The sequence below is a fragment of the Sapajus apella genome, unplaced genomic scaffold (genome assembly GCF_009761245.1).
Source record: "Sapajus apella isolate SASKATOON/1434 unplaced genomic scaffold, GSC_monkey_1.0 scaffold11, whole genome shotgun sequence".
NCBI lineage: Eukaryota > Metazoa > Chordata > Mammalia > Primates > Cebidae > Sapajus > Sapajus apella.
In genome coordinates this window covers 42,134,251-42,142,097 of record NW_022436951.1, presented here as the reverse complement: position 1 = coordinate 42,142,097, position 7,847 = coordinate 42,134,251, and the positions used below count along the sequence as shown (strand labels likewise).

Genomic DNA, 7,847 nt, shown 5'->3' with positions numbered 1-7,847 from the left:
TCATCTGGGCTCTCAGGCTCTCGTCCTGAAGGTGGAGAATTGCTGGATAGAGGATGGGGGCTGTTCTGGATTCTCGTGCTTCTGTCTTGAAGACTTCTCCATGAGGCTGATTCCTGTTACGACCAGGGATTGATAGCTGTGGCGGGGGGCCCTGCTCAGAGGCTGCTTTGGAAGGATGTTAGGTGACATTTCAGATCCAGTCATGCGAACACACAGCATACCTCCACTTACCACTTTTGTACCTCCTCTTGTTTATGTTGTTAGATAGAATCTGAAGGTGTTAGAAAAAAACTGTAATTGACGATTTAGGTGGAATCTGTTGTCAAATCTACAATTCAGAAAACTTAGTTTCAAGTATCCTGTCATGGTATCATCGAAAATTAGTTATTTCTCTTTTGGAAGCATGCATGGGAATAGTTTGGGGAGGCCAGGTGTGCTGTTTAAATACAGGATCCCAGACAGATCTGGTACAGCAGCTGGCCTCAGACAAAAGAGAATTCATTTTTCCTTTGAAGTCGGTTTGTTCTGGTTCCATTCAGCAGTGCTGCCAGCAGCCCCTCGGAGGAAAGAGAATGCATTTTTCCCTTTGAGACCTGAGAAGCTGTATGTCTAATTGTGCCGACACATTTTGAGGACCTTTTTCTACCTAAGGGTTTTCAAGACAACTTAGCAGGAAAGGTGGTTATTACCACCCAGCTTCCTGAAGAACAGTGACATTCGGTGCCTGCAGAGGCTGGGGTGGGGGTCCCATGGGCCGAGCGTGCCCCGCGCTCCCCTGCGCTCTGCCTCTCTCTCCTGCTCTGTGGTGGGACCAGGTCTTGATGGATGCCAGCAGTTTCCCTGCTGGATGCTATGGTAGAAAAGTCAGACTTGGTATAATTAAGACTGCATTTTCCTTTACATTGGTGTAAACTTCTCTGGCCTAGTCATGGTTTTGAATGAACAAACCTTCCAGCTTAAGTCATGTTTTAGTGTGAAGAATCTAGCTCAGGGCTGACTGGTTCGAAGAACTAAGAGTTAAATTCAGCCAAAAATGCCATAAAAGCCAGCATTTCATTATCAGTTTGCATTTTGTATTTAAAAAGAAGCTTTGAATCCTTTTAAGATGAAACATGCTGTTACTCTTATGGAATAATTGGTAGTGAGAATCGTGACTGATGGGCAGTGAGGATGGTGACTGATGGGTGGTGTGGACCGTGGTGGGCGGTGAGGACCGTGGTGGGCGGTGTGGGCCATGGCGGGCAGTGGGGGCCGTGGTGGGCGGTGTGGGTCATGGTGGGCGGTGTGGGCCTTGGCAGGCGGTGTGGTCCATCGTGGGTGGGGGGGGCCGTGGTGGGCAGTGGGGGCCGTGGCGGGCAGTAAGGACTGTCATGGGTGGGGGGACTCTGCTTGGGCTCCCAGGTGCGTCCCAAGGCTGTCACCTCTCCCAAGTTTGGGGCGCCCCCATAACACATTATCAAATTAAATGTAAAGAAGGGTAATGAGGGCTTGGCCTGGCCACTTTCAGACATTTTCCTTGCACTTAACCATGAGTGGAAACCCCTGAGATACAGGCACTGGGTGCCTCAGTGTCTGGCTAAGTCTGTCCACAGCCCAGCGCCACTCACACGGAACAGCTGTTCCTGAGCAGAATCAGGAAGGATTACGTGGTGCTTCAGGTCACTGCCAACGGAAACTTGAGTGTTGGACAGAGAACGGTGGTATTAAGTCCTCACCTGGAGAGGTTTCTGCACTGCAGTCAGAGTTGGGGATGGAGGAGGGACAAGGGGCCCCGCTGTGCCGCCGGGTCAAGGTGGGAGCACTTCCTTCCTCCCACACTACCTGCACCTCCTTGCAGGAATCTCTTCCCCTGGGAGCTGGAACAGCTGCTTCCCGTGAGGGCCAGGCAGTCAACTTTTGGGCTCTGAGGGGCCACAGGGTTTTTGTCACAGCTACCCAACCCTGTCGATAGAGGGCAAAAGCAGCCACAGATAACACATAGACCGGTGGTGTGACCGTCTTCCAGGAAGACTTTATTTACAGACGTTGGCATTTTAACTTCATAGGATTTTCACGTGTCACCAGCCAGTATTTCTCTTCTGATCATTTCGTCCCCTGGGGCCACAGTCTACAGATCCTTGAACATCGGCTAGAAACGGAAGAGCCGAGGGAGAGGCAAGGATTCCCGAGGACCCCAGGCCCAAGTCCTTGGTGTGCCTTCTTGCATTTGGGGGCCAAAGAGGCTTCTCCCCCAAAGCGCGCCCCATGAAAGACTCTGAACGCCTGTCAGGCAGAGAAGATTTCCCAGAAGATAAAAACCTCCTCAGGCAAGGCAGATTCTGTGAAGTCAGGCCATGCTTAATGGCGTCACTGGCATAATTAATTCAGACGTGGGACTGGGCTGTGTGATCGTGGCTATGGGATCAGCAGCACCTGTGGCTGGGAGATGCTGTCCTCATTCATCGCCCCTGCAGTAGCTGAGCATCTGTGAGTGTAGGGGTGGCGTTTGTGCAGCTGTACAGGGGACATCCAGCTGGCGGCCGGCGCTCATGGGCCCCACTCAGGGGCAGCTTCGAGGAGGGGAGCGACAGAGGATGGGCCCAGCCCCTGCTCTGTACCGACAGCTGGCTGGCAGGGACTCTGCCGTCGGCTCAGCATGCTCGTCCCTAGAGCGGGCTCCTTGACGCTCTGGCTCAGATACAGTGTTTGGGGAGGACTGGTTACGGAAACGCTTAGGGAAGGTATCTTTGTGTAATTTTGTTTCATAACGCATCATTTGTTCTGCTTGTGATTTCAATGTCAAGTCTATGGATAGGAATGCAGATACCATTTACCGCAGGATGAAATGGGAAGATGTGATCCTCCTAAAATGGAAAAGGGCATCTTGTTAGGAAAAGGTCGTCCATGGCCTACAAACCGGGGATGTCCCAGGCCCTGGGGGCAGAAGGGTGTGTTGTAGCACAGGTGGAGTCCCAGGCAGCTCGTCCTGGGGAAGGCAGCCTCTGGCGGGCCCTGCCGGGCATATCCTGCGGGGTCCTCTGCCTTTGGCGGGCCCTGCCGGGCGTACCCTGCGGGTTACCCTGCCTCTGGCGGGCCCTGCCGGGCGTACCCTGCGGGGTCCCCTGCCTCTGGCGGGTCCTGCCGGGCGTACCCTGCGGGGTCCCCTGCCTCTGGCGGGCCCTGCTGGGCGTACCCTGCGGGGTCCCCTGCCTCTGGCGGGCCCTGCTGGGCGTACCCTGCGGGGTCCCCTGCCTCTGGCGGGCCCTGCTGGCTGTATCCTGCGGGGTCCCCTGCCTCTGGCGGGCCCTGGTGGGCGTATCCTGCGGGGTCCCCTGCCCCAGCCCTCACAGTCAGTGACCCTGTGAGCTCGTCCCACGCACTGGCTGAGGAAACAAGGCTCAGATGCAGGAACGCATACAGGGCTGGGCACTTGGTTGATCAAGCCCGGGACCCACACACCTACTGGCTGCCCACCCCTGAACCGTTGGGTAGGTGAGCAAGTGTTGGGGGAGGGGGAGGGAGTCTCCCACTGGTAAGCAAGTGAGGGGGGAGGGGGAGTCTCCCACTGGTGAGCAAGTGAGGGGGGAGGGGGAGTCTCCCACTGGTGAGCAAGTGTGGGGGCAGGGGGAGTCTCCCACTGGTGAGCAAGTGTGGGGGCAGGGGGGTCTCCCACTGGTGAGCAAGTGTGGGGAGAGGGGGGTCTCCCACTGGTGAGCAAGTGAGGGAGGAGGGGGGTCTCCCACTGGTCTGTAAAGCACCTGCAGCCCCAGAGTTCTTCCTTCAGGAGAGGCTTTCAAACTGGCTGAGCTTCAGAGTGATACCTGCCGATTCCATCTTAGCGAGTTTTCAAAAATACTACCTGAGTCCAGGCAGATAGGATAAGGAGGAAAAATGTAAAAGTCTGTTTTTAAAAGAAATTGGTGGATTTGGGTACCTGAGCAGGGAGGAAAGGAAAGAAGGTGTCAGGATAGCCTCATTCTGCTCATAAACGTGAAAGAAGCTGGCCTGGCGTAGACCTGGAGAGGTGCTTCTGAGCAATTGCTGGGTGAGGTGTCCCAGCACAATGCTGGCAGGACAGGCGCTCGCTGCTGACAGGGTTTGGTGGCAGTAACCCCCAGCACCCCACAGTAGCACCCGGCACCCCACAGTAACCCCCCAGCACCTCACAAGAACCCCCAGCACCCCACAGGAACCCCCAGCACCTCACAGAAACCCCCAGCACCCCACAGTAGCACCCGGCACCCCACAGGAACCCCCAGCACCTCACAGGAACCCCCAGCACCCCACAGGAACCCCCGGCACCACACAGGAACCCCCGGCACCCCACAGTAGCCCCCGGCACCCCACAGGAACCCCCAGCACCCGCCAGTACACTGCACTCCCCACGCCATAGTGTCTCTCATCTAGTAAGGCGAGTGTGAGTTCAGAGGAGGCTTTTTTGGGCTTACGTCAGTAATCATTATTTTGGTTCACCAGCTGGCCTTATTACACAAGGTACGGCCCCAGTGCTTGAGCCCTGAAATAGCTCCTCTATCTCAGTGTTTTCTGAATCCGAACCAGAGAACTGAAAATTGTTGATACCATGAAAAAGTAAATTCTATGAATGATAAAACCCAGAGTTGTTTCTGAAACAGCCTCAGCTTCCTGGGTACAGACAAGATTCAGATATGCCACATGGGACCTCCTACCCCACCTCACGGAGCTTAATCTCCCCAGAACGCCCTGAGCACCAGCTCCATTTCAGAATTGCACCCACATCATCCTCTGCAGATAGCTGCGTCCCTTCAAGCACAGTGTAGGGACACCTGTCCAGAGAGAGTCCTTTGGTGGAGATGGGAACCACACCAAGGTGGGTGCCATGGCTGCCCTGGTGGTCAAAGGCTTTGGGTTCCAGTGTCCAGGAGCATCAGCCAGGCTGGGCTGGTCATGGTGTGTCAGCAGCAGAGCCACACAGTGGTTAGCACAGCGAGGCTTGCTCTACTCCCACCCCTGAGCTCGGCACATGGCAGCTGCCTCTGGGTGCAAGCTCAGGAACGGTTTCTCTCTGGGGTGCTGCCCGGGGTGCTGCCTGGCACGTGGCATCAAGGTGGGGCATGTGCCAGCTCTGGAAGCTTCTCAGCACTGATGCTCCTTGTCCCACTGCTTTCTTCGTCCCATGGCCGTGCCTGATGCCACTCTGCAGGGAGGTGCCGTCCTTCCCTGGGAGGCAGAAGTTCTGTGAGCAGCTGCCCAGCACGGGGGCTCTGTGCTGCAGGAGCCTGTGGCTGTTCTGTGCCAGCTTGCCCGTGTGGCAGCAGGACGCCCTTCTCCAGCCCTGTGGAGAACGGGTATGAGCAGCGGTGTTTTCCCAGGCCAGCTGAGCCCTTTTAAGCGCCCAGGCTTCTTTGCCCTTTTTGTGAAACGTTGCCTTCCTCCCTCTCTGAAGATCTTTTAGACTTTCTTAGAATTAATCCCATAAACACACAGGGGCAGGACACACGGAGCACACGCTGGTGCCAGGTGGCCATTGGATCCCAGCTCTGATACCGGCAGGCAGGCTTGGATTCCTCCCTGCTCACAGGCACTCGCGAAGGTTCCATGAAATCGTAAAAACCGTGGCTGGTGCATGGCATGAGCCCCCGTGTTGACCGTTACCGGTTCTGAGACTTTCACATCAGGGACGCAGGACTCAACGCCCCAGTGCCCTAGGAAGCCCAAGGCTCAGGGCACTTGGTGCCCCTGGATGGCTGTCCACGCACTGGACCCTGTTGGGAGCTCAGGTGGGACTGTCGCTGTGGTGAGCCCAGCCCATGCTGGGCGAGGAAGGAGACGCTGGTCCGCCCCAGCCCTCAGGACCTGATGGTCTAGCTTGGAGGACAGCCCGGTGAGTGGCTCCGAGTTGAAGAAGGGAGAGCCCAGCCCAGGTTGGGAAGGTGAGCTTGGCACCCGGCGGCCCAGGGTTCGGTGGTGGAGAAGCCACAAGTCACAGGCAGCGCCCCTACTGCCCGTGGCATGAGAAGGGCTGAGAAGTGGTGATGGGGTCTCTGAAGGGCCAGTGCAGGGTCAGCCAAAAAAGCTGATCCAAACGCACTGGCCCGACATGGGGCTGGCTTGGACCTGCTCACCAGCCAAGGAGGGGCCGTGTCATGCCAGTGCCATAGTGCAGGCCCTACCCCGCCCGCCAAAGTGGCTGCCTTGGTTTCCAGGCCATGCTCCCAGGGGGTTTGCACATGCAGGGCAGCCCCAGGGCTCCCAAGCGTGTTCCACCCACCAGCCCCTGACGACCACGCAGGTGGCAGGGGCGTCCTGAGGTTGCCTCCCTGCAGGCTGGCAGGGTCTCTTCCCCAGTTCGGCCCCTGCTCTGGCATCACCGTTCAGGAGCCTTAGGAACCTGATTCCTGGATTTCCACTCACAGCAGCCAGGGTGTCCCTGGAAACAGCCGCTGTTTGCAGAATTGTCTGCATGTCTTGACATGTGCAGGGTGTTTGGTGAAAAGAAAGTGACCTGAGCTTTTCAGTGACCACGTCTCTCATGGAGGCTGCTTCCTCTTGCAGACCTGCGACCTTAGCAATGTCTCCATTTGCTCATTGACAAACACTTGTTGGGAATCCAGTTCAGTGAGGAAATTGTAGATGGCAGGCACTTCGCTACTGATAGAAATCAGACGGCCTCACGGCTATTAGGAGGAAAAGGGAGCAGAGGTCTGGAGGCACACCTGCAGCTTGAAGATGGCTCTTCATTTTTTTTTTCAGTCTTTCATACGATTTTATTTTCTTCCTGCAACCATAATAATATGATATCCAAATTTTGTCTTAACTGGTGGGTCTGTAGACACAGGCTTATCCATCCCACCGACAGGCAAGGCAAACGCTGCTGCTTGAAATGGTCCCAGTGTGGACCCTCCGGTCACCCAGCCCAAGCCGCCCCCGTGCCTGTCTTTACCTTCACTTCACTGAATTCATCCCAGACTTGAACTCTTCCACGGCTTCCATGATTTTGAACTGCTTTTCGCAGAGTGTGTCTGGCCTTTCCTGCATTGCCACTGCCTTTGGGACCTTGTCAGCACTGTCACTCCCAGAGCCTGCTCCCCATTTCCCCGCTTTTCCAGAACCACTGTTTCCATTGGGCAGCATCTTGGAAACCTGCTGTTGAACTCTGCGGCCTCTTTTTTTCTATTTCACTACCGTGTTGTTTTGAGTGTGAGAGAACTGGGAATAGCTGAACTGTCCAGAGCTGTGGCTCTCCTCCTAGTTATTTTCAGTTCCGTGAGGAGAGCACCAGTACTGCCATCCAGGACAGGCGTCGGGGCAGGTGGGGTCCGTCCCTGGGGCTGGCAGCCCACCCCACCCAGCAGAAGATACTTCCAGTCCTTGGATGAAAATGTTGCTGTTTAGATTTCACGATAGAAATTACCTTAGGCCTAAATGGAGTTATTTTAAAATACTTGCAATTTTATTTATTTCAAGGTATTTTGTTCTTAGTTTGGCAGAAAAATCTGCCAACAGTATTAGGTGGCCAATTTCGTGAACATGTAAAACTGCACTTAAAATTGTCCACAGTGTGCTCACATTTCAAAACCCAAAACAAATGTATGTGAGAGGTTTTCTCAGGACCTCACTCTGCAAACTCCTTGCGTCACTAAATTCATGAATGGCTCCTCCTGTAGCAGGGTGAAGGCTGAGAACAGATTTTGGTGTGGAAGTAAGACCCAGAGCCCAGGGTGGGTGGGTGCACAGGCAGGGGAGGGAGGAGAGTAGGTACCCACAGGGAGACCCAGGTGCCACGTGCAGCTTCTGAGTGTGTGTGTGTGCATGTGTGTGCTCACAGGGAGACCCAGGTGCTGTGTGCAGTTCTGAGTGTGTGTGTGTGTGCATGTGTGTGCCCACAG

General features: G+C 55.4%; 1 protein-coding gene and 1 pseudogene across 1 annotated transcript in view; one reads left to right on the top strand and one right to left on the bottom strand.

Annotated features, from left to right (window-relative positions):
- Positions 1 to 7,847, top strand: part of PLEKHG4B (pleckstrin homology and RhoGEF domain containing G4B) — an 87,150-nt gene that overhangs the window by 12,716 nt on the left and 66,587 nt on the right.
- On the bottom strand, positions 6,373 to 7,400 carry LOC116552444 (annotated as a pseudogene).